This window comes from Dasypus novemcinctus, chromosome 18 (assembly GCF_030445035.2).
Source record: "Dasypus novemcinctus isolate mDasNov1 chromosome 18, mDasNov1.1.hap2, whole genome shotgun sequence".
NCBI classification, from domain to species: Eukaryota; Metazoa; Chordata; class Mammalia; order Cingulata; family Dasypodidae; genus Dasypus; species Dasypus novemcinctus.
In genome coordinates this window covers 67,270,070-67,289,109 of record NC_080690.1, presented here as the reverse complement: position 1 = coordinate 67,289,109, position 19,040 = coordinate 67,270,070, and positions in this window count along the sequence as shown.

Genomic DNA, 19,040 nt, shown 5'->3' with positions numbered 1-19,040 from the left:
TAACCACTGGGCCAAAGTCCGTTTCCCGGTTGCTTCGACCTTTTGAATAATACTGCAACGAACACTAGTGTACAAATCTCTGTTTGAGTCCCTTCTTTCAATTCTTTTGCATATATACCTGGAAGTGGCATTGCCAGATCATATGATAAATCTATTTAGCTTTCTGAGGAACTATCAAGCTGTTTAAGGAATTGGTACTCTTCTTTAACCCATTGCACTAGTCTAGTGACTTTACACGTATGATTCAGTTATTCCTCAAAGAATCACGTGATATTGATATCATTGTTACCGTCATTTTACAGATGAAGGTACTGAAGCAGAGAGGGGCTGAGTAACTTATCCAAGGCCACACAGCTAACACGTGGTAGAACCAGGAAGTGAACTCGAGCCTCCTGGTCTAGAAGCCGCTTACCTAACAAATAATCCACACTGCTTCCCAAGTAATCCTGGTAGAGGACATGGAACAATGCTTGGCACGCAGAAAGCATCAATAAATGCTGGCTATTGTTATTGCAATCTCGGAACTATATTTGAAAGTTAGGAATATTTTGATCGTAAGCAACAGAAACCCAACGGGAGGTAGCTTACCGGAAAGGGTGTGTTAATTGATCCGTGGCTCCAAGGGCTGGTTGAACAGGCAACCTCAGGAAGAGCAGGGGCATAGCTAGGACTGGAACATGAAAGAGCCTCCCTCTTCTCTTAAGCTCCTGCTCCCCTTTGTCTGCTCAGGTATCTCATTGTCTATGGGGAAACGTGACTGCCCACAGCTCCTGCTCCTGAGATTTCCAGCTCACAGCCCTGGCCATCTCGGAGAGGCTCACTCAGAGAATCCCTCACGGGCCTCTCATCTAAACTCCCGGGGAAGAGCCTGAGTGGCCCCTCTTGGACCGTCGATGGCTGTGATTGGCCCATTCTTGGACCGTCAACTGGGACCTGTGGGTGGGTCACACTGCTCTGATATGGCCACTCACACCCTAACTTCGTAAATGAGGAGGGGGAAGTCTCCACAGCCAGGCGCTAGGAGGGCCACTGTTCTTGGGAGGCAAGTTGTTTTTTTCATTGGCCGATGCCCCAGTGATCAGTTCTAGTTTGTGCCAGTCTGTAATCAAACTTCCTTGATCGCTTGCCTTGGGTCATGATCTGCCCCATACCCTCTCCTTCAAGACCCCACTCCAAGCTGGCAAGGAAGGTTTGTCCAGACGTAGTCATGAATTTGCTAGCTGCTTCAGGCTGTTCTGGGACTTTCGGCTTCGTTTTAGACATCATGTCTTCAAAATGCTTCTTACCTTTAGAAGCACTAAATTACTATTGATGCTTCTGCTGGGACTTCATTCATCATTTTAATGTGTTAATTAAGCACCTACTGTGTGCCAGGTGCTGTGACAGGCACTGGGAAAATTATCAAGAGCTGAGCAGAGTTGGAGAGAGCTGAGCTGGCAGGTGTTGGGCTGGTTGATTAAGACAACAAGCCACAGAAGTGAATTTGGCTCACTGATAGAGCGTCCGCCTACCACATGGGAGGTCCAGGGTTCAAACCCAGCGCCTCCTGACCTGTGTGGAGCTGGCCCACGTGCAGTGCTGATGCACTCCCTGCGTGCCATGCAGGGGTGTCCCCCACATAGGGGAGACTCACGTGCAAGGAAGGCACCCCATAAGGAGAGCCACCCAGCATGAAATAAGTGCAGCCTGCCCAGGAGTGGCCACGCACACACGGAGAGCTGACGTAGCAAGATGATACAACAAAAAAGAGACACAGATTCCCAGTGCCACTGACAAGAATACAGGCAGACACAGAAGAACACACAGCAAATGGACACAGAGAGCAGACAACTGGGAGGGGGGGAAGGGGAGAGAAATAAAATCTTTTTTAAAAAAAGACAACAAGCCAAAATGAAAGGAACAGCTAGCACTTTCGTCACTTACTGCAAGGCAGAAGCAAACGTGAGAAAGCCCAGCTCTCTCGAGGTTCCGTCCTTTCCCCAGTGGAGAGGCCCGGGCGAGGGCCAGTGGACAGGCTCCCTGCTGCTGGAGCCTGAACAAAAGGGTTTTTATGGACTCAGGGCCAGGGGCTTGGAAAGAGAGAAGGGCTGGGAGTGGAAAAGGATTGGGGACTGAGTCAGAGGGGAGAAAAGTGTCTTCAGGACTCCCCTCCCCTCGGTAAGGAGGACCTGGCCTCCTTCAGGAACGCAGCGGGAGCTCCTGGGCTAGGAACGCTGCTGTGTGCAAAGTGCAGCCGGCCGGAGGGCCCGAGCCCTGCCTGCAGCTCCCTTCCGGGGTGCCACCCCCGGCCGTGCCCTTGGGTCTGGGGCGCACAGGTCGAGCTGCCAGGCCTGGAAGATGGCACCTGGGTTTCTGACCTGGAGCTGGACTCCTCAGACCCAGCAGGGCGCTTGCCCTTGAGGATTTCACAGTGAGGAGAAGAAAATACTCGAAGAAACAAACCCATAACAGAAGACTACGGGGAAGGAGCAGCGTGCCCGGAGCAGGAGGGAGGGGAGAGCGGACCCGGGAGTCTTCATCTGCCAGCACTGCTGTGAAAGCACCACACACCGGGGCTTCAACGACAGGAGTTTATTGTTGCGTGGTTTTTGAGGCTAGACGACCCAACTCATAGGTATTAGACCATGCTTTCTCCCACAGTCTGTAGAGTGGCGGGTGACAGCTTGCCAGTGAGCCTCGGCATTCCTCGGCTTCTCTCTCTTTTTTTTCTTTATTTTTTCCTTGGCTTCTCGATACATCTTTGCCTCTGTCACATGATGATCTCTGTCTCTTTCTCTGGCTTCTCTGTCTGGCTTCTCTGACTGACCGCACCCGAATTTCCTCTGGTTGTGAGGACTTTGACTGAACTGGATTAAAGTCCACCCTGATCCAATTTGGCCTCATCCAAGAAGGATCTCTGAAGGTCCTATTTACCAATGAGCTCACGTCCCTAGACTGGGGTGAGGACACGAACACGTCTTTGTGGGGACGTGGCGCGATCCACTGCACCTGGTAAGGTCAGGGAGGCATGCAGAGGTCACAGCGGGGAAGGCCCTGTGGGTGGTGGACAAAGGCCCAGCACAGACCTTTCTCCTTCTGCCTGAGCCTGCGGACAAGACCCCCCCTCTGTCAGCTCGAGCAACTTCCTGTTCTTTGTCTCTTGAGTGATTAGCTAAGATGAGAACTGCGTACACCCTTGAAATTAGCCAAAGAGTTAACATCTTCTGTTCAGTTAACTGAGACTTCCTGTGTTTACAATACGACTTCCTACTGTAACTCGCCCCTGTGGTGGTTTGAGACTGTATGTACCCCAGAAAATCACATTCTTAAAACTGGTCCAATTCTGTGGGTGGGGCCTTCTGATCAGGTCCCTTCAGTAAGGAGTGACCCGTGGTGGGTCTTAGTCCCTCCTGCTGGGGTCCTTTATAACAGGATGAAGGTGGAGAGAGACAGAGAAACCCACAGAAGCTGAGTGAGAAACCCACTGAAGCCAGAGGGTGTGAAAGCAAGAGGCCCAGAGGGAGTGGGAGGGAGAGACCAGAGATGCCGCCCATGCCTCGCCGTGGGGCGGAGGAGGCCAGGATCGCGGCAGCCGGTCTTCAGGGAGAAAGCCTCACCCGACGATGCCTTGATCTGGACATTGTTCTCAGCCTTGAACTGTGAGCTTATAAACTAATGGAGGGAAGCAGACTTGGCCCAGTGGTTAGGGCGTCCGCCTACCACACGGGAGGTCCAAGGTTCAAACCCCGGGCCTCCTTGACCCGTGTGGAGCTGGCCATGCGCAGTGCTGATGCGCGCAAGGAGTGCCGTGCCACGCAGGGGTGTCCCCCGCGTAGGGAAGTCCCACGCGCAAGGAGTGCGCCCCGTAAGGAGAGCCGCCCAGCATGAAAGAAAGTGCAGCCTGCCCACTAGTGGCAGCTGCACACACAGAGAGCTGACGCAGCAAGATGACGCAACTAGAAGAGACACAGATTCCTGGTGCTGCTGATAAGAATACAACAATGGAAGCGGACACGGAAGAACATGCAGTGAATGGAAGCGGACACGGAAGAACATGCAGTGAACAGATACAAAAAGCAGACAACTGGAGTTGGGGGGGGTGGAAGGGGAGAGAAATAAAAAAAAAATCTTAAAAAAAACCCCAAAAACTAATGGACTCCCAAGGACAAAAGCCAACCCAGGGAAGCGGCTGTGGCTCAAGGGATTGCGCTCTCATGTACCATATGGAGGATCCGGGTTCTATCCCCAGGACCTCCTGGTAAAAAAAGAAAAAAGGCATCCCAGACCTGTGCAGAGAGGTGCTGTGCGGCCTGATGCACCAAAAAAAAAGATGATGACACAACCAGATTTTTGAAAAAAAGCCCACGCAAGGAGAGTGGATGTAGCTCAAGCGGCTGAATGCCTGATTCCCATATGTAAGGTCCTGGGTTTGATCCCTGGTACCTCCCAAAAACAAAAACAAAAAACCAAATGAACAAAACATCTCTCACTGGGGAGTGGATGTAGCTCAGTGGTTGAGCACCTGCTTCCCATGTACAAAGTCCAGGGTTCGATCCCCAGTACCTCCTAAGAAGGAATAAACAAATGAAAAAACCAGCTCCCATTGGGGAGCAGATGTAGCTCAGTGGTTGAGCGCCTGCTTCCCATGTATGAGGTCCTGCGTTCAATCTCTGGTACCTCCTAAAAAGAAAAAAGCCAACCCATTTCTGATGCATTGCATTTTGGCAGCCTAGCAAATTACTCCCCCACCTGTCTACTTTTCCCTACAAAAGTCTAAGGCAAAAGCGTCCGGCCAAGACACTCTGCTTTTTGGACATGGGACTCTCTCCCTATTGCAAAAGGCTGAATAAAAGCAATCTTTTTTTTTTTTAAGATTTATTTTATTTTCTTTATTCCCCCTGTCCCCACTGCCTGTGCTCGATCTGCTCTCTGTGTCCATTTGCTGTGCATTCTTCTGTGTCTGCTTGTCTTCTCTTCTTCTCTTTAGGAGGCACCGGGAACCGATCCCGGGACCTCCAGTGTGGGAGAGAGGCCCTCGATCACTTGAGCCACCTCCGCTCCCGGGTCTGCTGCGGCTCTCACTGTCTCTCCTCTGCATCTCCCTTTGCTGCGTCATCTTGCTGCGCCAGCTCTCCACAGGCACAGGCCAGCTCGCCTTCGCCAGGAGGCCCTGGGAAGTGAACCTGGGGCCCCCTATATCGTAGACGGGAGCCCAGTCACTTGAGCCACATCCACCTCCCTAAAGCAACCCTCTTATTTGTCCTGTTTTTGCTTTTGACTTCTAAGGAGTGGAATTCACTCTAAGGACAGGGGGAGTGTAGGGGAGACTTTTGAGCAGGGAAGGGATGTACAATCTCACTTACATTTTAAGAAAGTCTCTCTGGCTGCTTGGTGAAGGTGGATTGTGCAAGTGCGAGACTGAAAGAGACCACCTTGAGTAGCCCATGTTGTCCGGCCCTGTCTGCTAGAACTTTCTGCAATGATGGACAAGTTCTATAACCTATCCGATGTGGTAGACGCTAGCTACGTGGATACTGAGTACTCAGAATGTGGCTAGTGTGACCGGGGAGTTGAATTTTAAATTTTACTTAATTTTGCTTCACTAAAATTCAAATGGAAATAGTCACACCTTGCTAGTGGCTATTGTACTGGACCGGGCAGATCTCGAGGGTGTCAGGCCATATTGAGGCTTTGGCCATTGTCTTCACTGAACCTCTGCTATGGGGATGATACTCGTGCATGCACCACCAAAGGAACCAGTTGATGTTACTACCAGTTCAAAAGGGGACTTGATGCAACACACACTTTTCGCAGGTGAAGGATGCTGAACTCTATAAACCAATGCAAACGTGGCAAAACCTTGATATCGGGAAGTGGACTTGGCCCAGTGGTTAGGGCGTCCGTCTGCCACATGGGAGGTCCGCGGTTCAAACCCCGGGCCTCCTTGACTCATGTGGAGCTGGCCCATGCGCAGTGCTGATGCGCGCAAGGAGTGCCGCCCCACTCAGGGGAGCCCCACGCGCAAGGAGTGCGCCCCGTAAGGAGAGCCGCCCAGCGCGAAAGAAAGTGCAGCCTGCCCAGGAATGGCGCCGCACACATGGAGAGCTGACACAACAAGATGACGCAACAAAAAGAGACACAGATTCCTGTGCCGCTGATAAGGATAGAATCAGTCACAGAAGAACACACAGCAAATGGACACAGAGAACAGACAACTGGGGGCGGGGGGGAAGGGGAGAGAAATAAATTAAAAAAACCAAAAAACCAAACAAAACAACCTCAATATCCACAGAGTGACAGTCAACTTGCCTTCCCCCGGATACAATTTGCATTTCTAGGGACAAGAATCATTTGCGTTGCTACAAGGTAACTTCCTTCTGCCTTTGCAGAGCTGTTCACTAGCCCAGTCAAAGGCGGGGGGGGGGGGGGGGGGGGGGCAGCGAGAAGCCAGGGGGATACAGCTGGTCAGCATTCCCACTCAGCCTTTTCCCCTGCGTTACGGTGAGCATTAGACGACGACATGAACGCTGAGGGCCTGGTACGGAGGACGCGGCTTAACCTGCCAAGCCTCAGTTTCCTCATCTGCAAAGCCATGCAACACCCTCCACCCCCGCTCAGGTGGCCCAGAGAATGTGCTCATCACATATGTCATGCACGAGGGAATGTCTTCTTCCTCTGCTGATTTTTGTCACCTGGGGAGACTCTCCATCCTCCTGCCTCCTACACCCCCTTTCCCCAATCCGCTGGACCCCTCTGGGCTCTTACCAGCAAGTCTCCTGCCGGGCGGCCCTGCTGTTCTGCCATCGACCAGCAGGGGGCGCTCCACACAAAGCCATCATCACCCGCCCTTGTCCCCGCCGCGTCAGGGCTCTGGCTTAGGTTGGCATGAGCCAGGGGCTGTGCTAAAAGCTTTGCAGGAAGAATCGCGCTTAAAACCCACAAAAATGCCCTGAGATTGAGTTTTACGGATGAGGACGTTGAGGCTCAGGGAGGCGAGCCCGCCTGCCCAAGGCCACATACTTGCAAGTGGCAGAGGTGCGCCTCAATCAAGGATCATCTGAGCCCTCGCCACTCCTACAACGACAGCAGCAGCTGCCGCAGCCTTACGGAGGACTCTGCCAGGCACAGGTCTAAGTACGTGCGAGCCTGTGTATGCACACATGCACGTGTGTGGAATCGATTATAACAATAATCCTGTGAAGTACAAATATTATTATTCCTAGCTTGCCAATAAATAGCTTACATAATCACCCAAGGCCGCACAGATGGTAAGTGGGGGAGCTGGGATTCAAACCCAGGTACCTGGGATGGCAGAGCCTGAGTGGGAGATGTGGGGGGGCAAAGGGAAAACCGCATGGACGTGCCAACCAGGCGAGGGTGCCTCATTCAAAGCTGTGTGTCAGCGGGAAGAGAGGCCAGGAGGTTAGGGCAATGAGCGAGAGCTGGGACCCAAATGTGCCCTGCACTCCCGTGCAGCAGAGGCCGGGGGTTTTAAGGGCTGGGTGAGCCAGTGGGAAAGTACTGGAGGGACCACCCAGGGGGAGGTCAAGCGGTGGGTGGGCCATTCCCACGGAGCCCTGCCCGTTACGCAGAGGCCTGGGGGGCCTTTCTTTCTCTGGATCTAGGGGTGAGGAAGGGCAGGGGCAGAGCCGAGGAGCAGCGCACCTGCCCGCAGCTCAGCCACGCGCCGGGAAGCGAGGGCCGCCCGGGCCGGGAACGCAAAGGCTGGGGCCTTCCTTAGCCTACACTGTTTTCCAGTATCACGGGGCTCAGGTAAAAGTCAACATTGTCAGCCGAAAGGCAGGTGTAGCAGTTTGATATTATTCATGAATTCCAAAAAGAAGTATTGGATTATGCTTGTAATCTGATCTGTACCTGGGCATGACTGAGTTAGGATTAGGGCGTTGAGTCCCCACCCCTTGGTGGCATGGCAGATAAAAGGCAGGGCAAAGGACAGAGTGGAGGGCTTTTAATGTTGGAGTTTTGATGTTGGAGTTTTGATGTTGGAGTTTTGATGTTGGAGTTTGATGCTGAAGCCTTAAGCTGGAGCCTGGGAAGTCAGCTCACAGAGGAAAGAGAAGCCAGACCCTGGAAGGAAGAAAGCTTGAAGCCAGAGAGAAGCAAGCCCCAGGAACGTAGGAACCCTGGAAGCCTGAGCCCTCGCAGCCGTCAGCCGTCATCTTGCTCCACATAGACTTCGATGAGGGAAGGAACTTACGCTCTCTGGCCTGGCATCCGCAAGCTCCTACCCCACATAAATACCCTCTATAAGAACCACCCCATTCCTGGTATTTTGCCTCAGCACCCCTTTGGCGGACAAGTACAGCAGGTAAGAGGCACAAGGGGAGGATTCCATCACTCTGTCATTCACCCAGCGGCCACCGAGTCCCTGCTCTGTGCCCATCCGGCCCAGGCGAGTGACCCGGCGAAACCTGAAGGCCCTGTCCCCGTGGTGCTCTCAGGCCAGCGGGGGCCGGGAGCGTGTGGCCACGTGGCGGGGGCTTTTGGCTTTGGCACGAGGCGGGTGGCGTGTCGGGCTCTTCTGGTCCACTCAGTGCCCCCCACAGGAGGACTGTGCGTCCCTGACCGCGGCCGGGGCGTGCGGTGTCTGCGCGCGGGAGCGGATTCTCTGCTTTGGATTCAATCGTGTCCCCTGCAAAGACACGTTCAAGCCCCAAACCCCGGCCCTGGGGCATGACGCCATTTGTAAGCGGGGCCTCGGAGGGCGCTGTTAGTTGAGGTGAGGCGAGCCGAGCCGGGCAGGCCCTAGGCCAATCTGCCGGAGCCCCTATGAGCAGAGGAAACGTGGACTCCGCGTGCGGGCCTCAGAAGTGGACAGACGGCCACGTGACACACGCAAAGACTGGGTTAGGGAGTGTGGGCGGCCACCCCGGAACGCCCCAGATTGCACGAGTATGAGCCTGCCCGCACCTTGATTTAGGACTTTTGGCCTCCCAAACCGGGAGACGACGAATTCCTGCTGCTGAAGCCAACCAGTCTGTGCTATTTGTTACAGCAGCACTGGCAGACCGAGACACTCCCCTGCCCCGAAGGGAACGAGGCCACTTGTGACCTGCTTTCAGTCTGCATTATGTGTGTGTGAGCAGAGGCAGTGAAAGTTGCTGTGTGACAAAGGCCACTGCTTTGTCCTGAGAAGAACAAATCCAAGCCCCTGAACCTCTGGTGCTGGGAACCATCCGGGGTGTCTGTGACGGGGACACCACACAGCAGTGGTTCTCTCAGGTTGGAGGTGGGTGCGGGCTGGGGCTGGAGGCTGCCCCCACCCCCCCCAGCTCTCCAGCAGCTTACAGCTAGTTGGCTGCTAACCCAGCGGTGAGCCAGTGATGGATGCGCTTACTTTTCTAAACCAGAGTGGATTCGGAGTTGTTTCTACAACCAATTTCATTCTAGTCTGCTTCCTTGAGGGCACGAGAAAGCGGTCAAGGCACCAAAAAGCAGCCAACACAACTAGCTTTATTTGTGAAATGAGGAAATAAAGGCTTACTTCTCTTAGAAGAAAAAAAAAAAAAGCTCAGGAATTACTGAGCTTAGCGGCAAAGGCTTTTGAGCCCGATAGATTTGGGCTCAAACCCCAGCTCTGCCACACCCTGGCTGTGTGACCTTAGGAAAGCCTCTAAATGTCTCTGTGCATCAGTAAAATGGGGATTTATACTCTTCTCATCCTGGAGGGCAGCTGAAGAGACTAAATGCAGTCAGGCCTGGAAGGTGTGTGTGTGGGTGAAGAATCATTCCCCAGGCGACAGAGCCAGCTCGAGTGAATGAGGCACCCTCCAGGCCTCAGGGGAGCTGCCCCAGCTGGCACCTCGTGGGAAGGAGATGCGCTTTCCCGCTGAGCTCTGCTCCGATGGTAGCTGTGTGAGCACGATGAATGTTTTAAGGCACTAAGTGGGGCTGTTTGTTGTGTAGCAATAGGTAACCAGAACATGGAGGAAACACTACGTCACTCCCTTTCTTCCTTGCTAACAGAACCTGGATTTTATTCAGGTGTGATACAGAGACTCCTTGACTTCAATTAGCCCCATCTTTGGTCAGAAGGTAGCTGTGGGAAACCGGTCAAATAGAAATCAGGGACAGTTGGCTGGGGGCTTCTGGGAAATGGCGTTTCCACCCTCAAAAGGAGGAGATATGCCCTGCTCTATGTCTTCTGCTTCCTGTCTTTGAACATGGTGTGTGAGCATGATACCTGGAGCTGCTGCAGCTATCCTGTGACCGTGAGGGGAGGTCAGGGAAACGGCAGACTCTGGACTTGACATTGAGGAGCTACCAGATCAACTTTGGCAACTCCTCACCCCTTGATTTCTTGCTATGTTTAAGGCATTATTAGCTGGATATTCTATAACTTGCCCCTGAAAGTCTTCCTAATGACTCACTGGGTGCCCTGGGGAGAGCCTTTGGGTGTCATTTAACTCTTATTTCACTACCTGTCTCACTGTCCCCTAGAATCAGACAGGACAGAAACTGTGGATTCCTAAGCACTCAGAAGGTGCTGTTAGAAAAGAAAGTATTTCCCCAGGAACCCATTACTTACCCCTTAGCCCCAAGCCACATCCTTTCACACGTCAGCGTGTGCTGGGGTGGAGGACGGAGAAAAGCCCCCAGCCCATCGGTCCCCCAGGAGCTGGCCAGGGAGCCATTTCTTCCCCATGAATATGTGGCTTTAATCTCCGTGGATTTGGAAGGAAACGAGACACAGGAGGATAAAGACCCCTGTGGTGGCTTTAAAATATATCCCCATGGAATGCCAAGTGTGGCCACCGGTGAGGCGGCTCCTCAGAGCTAAGCCTGTGGGGGGCTGACTCGCGCCCCGCAGTTTGCACATACTCTCATCTCGGTCTGCATCCCGGGGTGGGGGGGGGATTGTGAGTAGGATCTCTTGAGGGTCAGCCAGTCTGTGGCCCCCGAGTCAGGCAGGGCTTCAGGCCAGATGCCTGGAGCCCTTTGTAAGGAGCCTGGATGTCAGGCACAGAGAGACGCCTGGAGAGAGGGTGGAAGCGGAAGTCAACGAACCTGGAAGAAGACGACACCGCCACATGCACAGCCATGTGATGGAAAAGCCGAGCAACCCAGAAGATTGCCTCCAGAAGATACCCGGCCCACGAGGAAGGCTTCTAGCCTCTAAAACCGTGAGCCATAAATTCCTGCGGTTAAGCCAACCGGTTGCATGGGGCTTGTTTTAGCAGCCGGGAAACTACAACACCTCATGACCCAGCAATTCCGCTCCCAGGTAAATACCCAAAGAACCTGAAAACAGGGTCCCAAGAGATGCCTGTACGCCGATGTTCACAGCAGCGTTCTTCACAATAGCAGGAGGTGGAAATGACCCAGGTATCATCAACAGATGAACAGAGAAAGAAAATGGGGCGCATACACACAATGGGATATTCCTTGGCTGTTAGAAGGAGGGAAGTTCTGACATACGAGCCACACGTGCTTCACAAGTGAACCTTAAAAACATTATGCCAGGTGGAGTAGGCCACGCACATCAGGACAGATACGTAATGATTCCACCTACATGAAATATCCAGAAATAACAAATTCGTAGAGACAGGAAGTAGATTACAGGTTACCAGGGGCTGGGGGTAAAGAGAGGAAAGGGGGATTGTTGCTTGGTGGATATAGAGTGTTGGTAAATGTTGGGAAATTTGGGAAGGAGGGAGGGAGGGAGAGAGGGAGGAAGGAGGAAAGAAAGAAGGAAGGAAGGAAAGAAGTAAGTAAGTAAGGAAGGAAATGTCCACAAATTCTTTGATATATCTTCCTTCAAGAAGTGGAGCTTAATTCCCCTTCCCTTGAGAAGGGACTGGACTTAGAGACTCATTTCTGACAAATAAAATATGGTAGAAGGACGTAGCATGGCTTCTGAGGTGAGGTCAGAAAAGGCAGGGTGGCCTCCCTGTGTGTGCTCCCTCCCAGTCACTCATGCTGGGGAAGCAGCCGCCGTGTTGGGAAGACACTCGAGCAGCCCTGTGGAGAGGGCGGTGTGGGGAGGAACAGGCCTCCTGCCAAGAGCCAAGCAGATGTGCTCTTTCAGAATCCAGCCCCACTCCAGCCTTCAGAGGGCAGCAACCTGGTGACACCTTGGCTGCCCCCTCGGGAGAGACCCTGAACTGGAACCACCCGGCTAACCAGCTTCCAGATCCCTGACCCTCTGAAATGGTGAGATAATAGCCACTTGTTGTTTTAAGCTGCTAAATTTTAGGGTAATTTGTAACCTAGTGGTTACTTTTTTTTTTTTAAAGATTTATTTATTTATTGAATTCCCCCCCTCCCCCGGTTGTCTGTTCTGTGTCTATTTGCTGTGTCTTGTTTCTTTGTCCGCTTCTGTTGTTGTCAGCGGCACGGGAAGTGTGGGCGGCGCCATTCCTGGGCAGGGTGCACTTTCTTTCACACTGGGCGGCTCTCCCTACGGGCGCACTCCTTGCGCGTGGGGCTCCCCTACGTGGGGGACACCCCTGCGTGGCACGGCACTCCTTGCGCGCATCAGCACTGCGCACGGGCCAGCTCCACACGGGTCAAGGAGGCCCGGGGTTTGAACCGCGGACCTCCCATATGGTAGACGGACGCCCTAACCACTGGACCAAGTCCGTTTCCCTAGTGGTTACTTTCGTACCTCAGGTACAAAGTGTTGATTACCCTCCTCAATGGGAGGCTCACTGCCCTTCTCAGTCGGCCAGCTTGTTTTATTAATTTTCCCCTTCCACCCCCATGGCCCCCAAAAGATCCGTAGCTGTGCTTCCTGAGGCAACTGGACAGCAGCAGATTGGAGTCAGTGATGGTTGAGGAAGTTGCAAAACAAACCCAGGGCCACGTCACTGAGCAGGCAAGCAAGAAATCCGCGTCTCCCTCCACCTCCCCCCAGCCCCACCTGGCAAGGGCTCAGCCCTCAAGAGTGGGGGGGGGTGGACAGCAGCCGGAGGCAGGACCCAGGGCCAGCCGAGGAAGGAGAGGACATGAGGACAGCGCTTGAACAGGACGGCCCGTTTTTTCTCACTAAATGCGATTGGGCTCTGCCTGAGATCTCGTGGAGGGGTGGGAAGGAAGACGGTGAATGGAGAACAACTCGACTGTTTCCTGTGCCCCCACCCTCTGCCCCTACCCCCTACCCCCAAGTTCAGGACCTTCAATTAATTAGTTGTTACCAAAATTGTCAGCGTGCACACCATGGAGCTGGGAGGGTCATAGTTAACTGGATTCCTCTCCCTAAGAGCTCGCTGGAAGGTGGCAGCCTGGGGAGGTGCCGGCAGAGGGGACATTAAAAATGTTTAACAACCACAAGGGCCAGGACGCTGCGGGATATCCTCACTGCCGGGAGGAAGAGCCTTGAGCTCGGGCCTCTGTCCTCACATTGCAAACACACCCCCTCTCTGGGCTGAGGGGGCTGGGCTGGGTCCCCGCCAGGCCCTGGGGACGGAGATGGGGGAGCAGAGGCTGGGCCATGAGGGAGGACGTCTGGGCGGAAGTGAGGCAGGGGCTGGGGGAGGCTCAGCTGAGACCCCAATTAGAGGAAGCCCAGTAATAGAGAGGTGGGATGGGGTTACCCTGGGTAGCCCTGGAGAGACTCCGGGTCCCTGGGTGGCTGAGGGGCGGCAGCGCTGAGGGAGGGGCCTGCCGGCGAGGACTGGGCGGGGCCAGGTGGGGTGGGGAGGGGCGAGGGGTGAGATGATGCCGGGGGTGGGGCGCAAGGACGGGGTGAGGGTGTGAGGGGAGGGGCGCTCAGGCTCCGCGCAGACAAGGACCTGGGTGTGAACAGGTGCCCGGCAGGGAGGGGGGGCTTGGCCCACCCCGCACGCGCCCGCACTTGGTTCGCAGAGCAGGAGACCAGGGCGTGCGCTCAGGACACGCTACTGAAGGAGCTGAGCGAGGACACGAGGGGGGCTACGGCGCCTCCGGGGGGTGCCGGGGCCTCCCGTGCTCGCGGCTGAGCCCTCCCGCCGCCCCGCGGCCACCCGGGCACCCGGCCGCTCACGGCCACCTCGTCGCGGTCCCGGGGCGGCCCCGCAGTCCGGGCTGGGTGCTCCGAGCACGGAGAGGCGGCCCCACCCGGCTCGGCTGCGGCGTCTGGTTCTGCCCCGGGGCGGCCCCGACGGGCGGGGGGCGGGGAAGGTCCAGTGCGGGGCTGTGAGGACGCGCTCAGGGCCCCTGCGCCCTCCCCCGCGCGGAGCAGGGCCCCGGCAGGGTCGGAGCTGGTCCCCTCCTGGGGATGGAAACACGGGCAGAGGCAGGGGCGCGGGAGGGGCCCAGGGAGGTCCCACTCGGGGCCACACGGAGCTGGCGCGCGGGGCGGGCACACACGACACGAGACGCTGACGACGGCGCTGAGCGTCTGCACTTGGGACGGGCGAGGCTGGTGGCCCCACGCGCGCGCGCGCACAGGTCCCGCCAGGGCGCCGCCCCTCTGCTGCCGCGGGGACCGACCTCCCCTCTGAGGACAGCCCGTCAGCGGCTTCTACGGGGGCAGCGCGACGAGCCCCCGGCCTGCGGGGCCCTCCCGGTGTCCCCCGTGGGGGCCCCATTGTCTGAATTCAGGGGCGCAAAGCCAGCGCTGCAGGGGCCGCTCAGGCCTGGGGGAGAGTGGGGACAGCGGGGGACCCACGGAGGGGAGGCCACGGCCTGTCGCAGGGGGGGCTGCTTGAGAGAAGCCAGAGGACCAATCCATGAGAATTGCCCGGACTGAAAACGGTGGCAAATAGGAAGTTTTGGCAACACCGTGCAGCCTGACGGCTGAGGCTGCCTGTGGGCAGAGCGGTGGCCCCCGCCTGGAGGAGCAGCCCCGGGGTGTGGGGGGCCTGGGCCAGGGCTGGCCCCTCCCCGCCCCTCCCCTCCCCGCCCCTCCTCCCTCCTCCCTCCCCCCTCGCAGCCCTCCCTTTTCAATCACCAGGCAGAGGGCCCGGCCTTTGGGGTCAGCGACGTCTTGTCCCCGGCTGCCCCCTGGGTGGCTGCGCCTCCATCGCAGTCCAGGCACCACCGAAAGGCACGAAGCTCGCCCTGGCCTGCAGCCTCCCCTGGGGACCCGGGCACACTCTCCGGGTGGGGACCTGAAGCCAAGCCCCACTCAGTGCATCCTGAGACCAGGTCGCCTCCCTGGGGAATGTTTCTCTTTTCCTTCTTCTGGCTCCGTCCAGGATTCTCTCGTCACCTGCAAAAGGGACTAACAGGTGCGGGTGGGCTCCGGCCACCCACGGACCAGCAGAGCCCCAGCCACAGGACCAGCGGGGCGGGAGGGGCCTCCCGGCCAGGGTGCCCCCGCAGGCGGCCCGGCGCAGCCCGACCCGCGACACCCGCTGTCCTTGGCCCCCTCTAGCGGCCTTTGAGGGGCGGCCTGCGCCCCGAGGGGCCTTCTTCCCGTGTGCTTTGGCCTCTGTGGCCTTGGCTGGGCCCTGGCTCGCGCCTCTCCTTGTTCCCGCGGGCTCGTCCTGGGCAGCGGCCCGGCTCCCGGGGCCTCCTCGGTGGGAGCCGCCCCCCTCCCAGGCCCCTGGGGGCCGTTTGGCCTTGTTGGCTCGAGGCTTCTTGGACCCCCTGTTGTGGGCCTGGACTCATCGCTCTTGGTCGTCCACCCACTCAGACGCCTCGTCTTCTGCCGCCTTCTCCTCGGCCTCCTGGTCGACTTCCTGACTCGCAGGCGGCCAGCAGAGCCAAGTCCTCGCGCAGGTGGCCTTTGGTGTCCTTGAACTTCCCACCTTCCAGGCCTTTCCTTTCCCTCTTCACCAGCTCAGCAATGTCCTGGGCCGCCAGGAGGCCTTCCTTTTTCTCTTTCTTTTTTCCTTGGCCCAAGCCCTCAGGGGACCACGCTGAGCCTGGTGGGGGTGAGGGGGCTCTCTGGCTGCGCCAGCGTGTAAACGCATTCCAGAAGATTCCCCTCGTCTCCCGCCTTCCTGACGACCACGGCGAGCGCCTCGCGGCCAGCCTCCACCTTCGCGCGGGTTCCAGAGGTGTCCTTGGCCGTGACGGACAAGTCCTCGGGCAGGCGTCCTTCCGCTCTTGTCCCTCCAGCCCAGGGACTGGATCACAGACGCTATTCTCAACCTCTCCTTGCGGTTTGGGGGTCCGAGGAGCTTGTGTAGGCCACGATGGCCACGAGCTCGGGGTTTCCACGCCCCCCTCCGTTACTCGGTGGTGCGTTCCTCGGGCTCACTTTCCGACCGGTGGCTGTCCCTCAGCATCTCGTCGGGGATGTCCCTCCCGGCCCCACCGCGTCGGGGACGCCACTCTGGTCTTCCTCGACGGTCAAGCTCATGAACTGGGGCGGGGCGCTTTCTCTACCTCCTCCTTCCTGACTTGCCTGTCGCAGTCACCGGGGCCCGGAACTCCATGGGACTGTTGAACTTGGCCTCCTTGCTCTGGAGGGCCCACGTCCTCTGCATGGGCTCCCCGGCGGCCTGGAGCCACGTGGGTGGCTCACTGTCGTCCTCTGCTTTGCTCCCGTCCACCTTGTGCTCCTCCTCCACGTGCAGGCTCTCCTCAGAAGAGGTGGACGGCCGTCCTGCGGCCTCTCTTCCTACCACTGGCTCTGTTTCTGGGACCCTTGTTGCCCCCATTAGCCTTGCTGGCCACCCCGGAGGGGGCCTGCCCCGACGCCCGGGCTGGGGTCCCCGGGGCAGGAAGGGTGGGCCCACTGTCCAGCAGTTGGCCCTTCCTCTGCCTCAGGACCCCCATGTCCTCGGCGCGGTCCTCCCACAGCACCCTCCAGACCCCGGCGCTGCCCGGGGTCTCCCTGCGGGTGGCGGCGTGCCTGGCGTCCCCCGCGCACTCCACCAGGGCGGCCTTGGCCTCGGCCCCTGCGCGGCCCGGGTGCTCCGCAGCCTGACCGCGCCCGGGGCAGGAGGGCCGGACGCAGGGCCGCCTCGACGGGGGCCGGCGCCAGGCCCTGGGGACCTCGGTGAGCAGCAGGGCCCTGCGCACGTCCCCCCCCCAGCGCGGGCGCCAGGGCTCCAGCGGGCGCAGCGCCACGGCGCGGGGCGGGGGCGCGGGGCGCGGGGCTCCCCAGGGCTGCCGAGGACCCGCGGGGGCTTACGCGACGACCCTGGAGCTGCAGGAGGGCGCTGCGGGCGGCACCACGGCCACCCTCCCTCTCCAGCTCCCGGGTGGGTGGTCGTGGCCCTCCCTCCACACTGGCTCCAGCGGTTCCCATGGCAACCGTTTTCAGGTTTTTGCCAGAGGCTGAGCATTTTGGGGGGCCTATTTATTTATTTATCCTGTATTTATCAATTACCTGCTTTATTTTCTTTTTTCCCCACCATATAATAAACTATACTATTGTTATTTTAAAAGGAGTTTTAGGTTACAGACAAGTTACAGGGAAAGATTGGGGGGAGTGCGTGCAGCTCAGTGGCTGAGCGCCTGCTTCCCTTGTAAGAGGTCCTGCATTCAGTCCACGGTGCCGCCTGAAAACGAAGTACAAGGGATTCCCATATATCCTACTCCTCCCCTCCCATTCATCTCCCCCGTTAGTAACGGCTTACACTGGTGTGGTGCATTTGTTAAACCGATGAACAAATATGGAAGCATTGCTACTAACCGAGGTCTGTGGTTTACATTACGGTTTACACTTGCACTGCACGATTTTACAGGTATTGACAAAATGTACGGCGGCCCGTATCTGTCATGCAACATCATTCAGTGTCCTAAAAACGCCCCGTGATCCACCTCCGCCTCCCTCTCCCTCCCCTCAGAACCTCTGGTAACCACTATTTACCAGTGCTGCAAGTTCTTCTGTTATTACAATAATAATAAGGCTACTTTGGTCTGTGGTTGCATTCCCCCCTTGTGTTTGTTCATTCCTCAATCTTTTTTAAAAAAATTAATTAATTAATTTCTCTGCCCTTCCCTCCCATACCCCCGCCCTGGTTGTCTGTTCTCTGTGTCCATTTGCTGCGTCGTCTTCTTTGTCCGCTTCTGTTGTTGTCAGCGGCACGGGAATCTGTGTTTCTTTTTGTTGCGTCTTTTTTTTTTTTTTTTTAAGATTTATTTTTATTTATTTAATTCCCCCCCCCTCCCCAGGTTGTCTGTTTTCCGTGTCTTTTTGCTGCGTCTTGTTTCTTTGTCCGCTTCTGTTGTCGTCAGCGGCACGGGAAGTGTGGGCGGCGCCATTCCTCGGCAGACTGCTCCCTCCTTCGCGCTGGGCGGCTCTCCTTATGGGCGCACTCCTTGCGCGTGGGGCTCCCCTACGCGGGGGACACCCCTGCATGGCAGGGCACTCCTTGCGCGCATCAGCGCTGTGCATGGGCCAGCTCCACACGGGTCAAGGAGGCCCGGGGTTTGAACCGCAGACCTCCCATGTGGTAGACGGACGCCCTAACCACTGGGCCAAGTCTGCTTCCCCATTCCTCAATCTTGAGGGTGGTGGGTGAGGATCTTGGGGATGGTGATGCCCACTCTATTTTAGTGACCATTTTGTTCTAACGAGCCCAGTGAAATGAGAATATGCCACTGGTTTGTTCACTGGGGTCTTTCATGACTCAACCTTAGTCAGGAGGATCCGGCCTCACTCAGGGACCAGGCCCTGAGTCTGGGGTGATTTTAAAGCTAAACGCCGAGGGTGGGCCTGGGTGAGACTCTGGAGCTGTCCCCTTCACCTCTAGGCCCAGCCCTACCCACCCTCTTTTGGGATCTGGGGATTCTGTGGTGGTGAGTGGGGGCACCAGGTAAGGCCATCCCTTCACCCCCTCCTTCCACCTGGGCGAAAAAGCAGAGAGAAAAGCGGTTACTTCCCAACCCCAGCTGAGCAGGGGCTGAGCAAGCGCAGGTCTGTCCTACAAATGCCGGGACTGAGAACGGGCTGCGTCTTCTCTGGGGGCAGCGAGGCCATCTTTACCGGATTGTTGTCATCTTGTCCCTGTTGGCAGGAGCCCCGGTCCCACGGCCTCGGCTGCTTCTGGGGAGTGATGGTGCCAGGTCTGAGTAATCTGCGAGACGCTCCCCTGCTCCCTGCCGGCCCTGCCCCCACTCCTGGGGCCAGGGGTCCTGCTCGGCAAGGCCCCGAGATGCTCCCCGAGGCCCTTCCCTTTGGGGCGTGGATTAAGCAAGACTCTTTGTGTTCTGAGCGC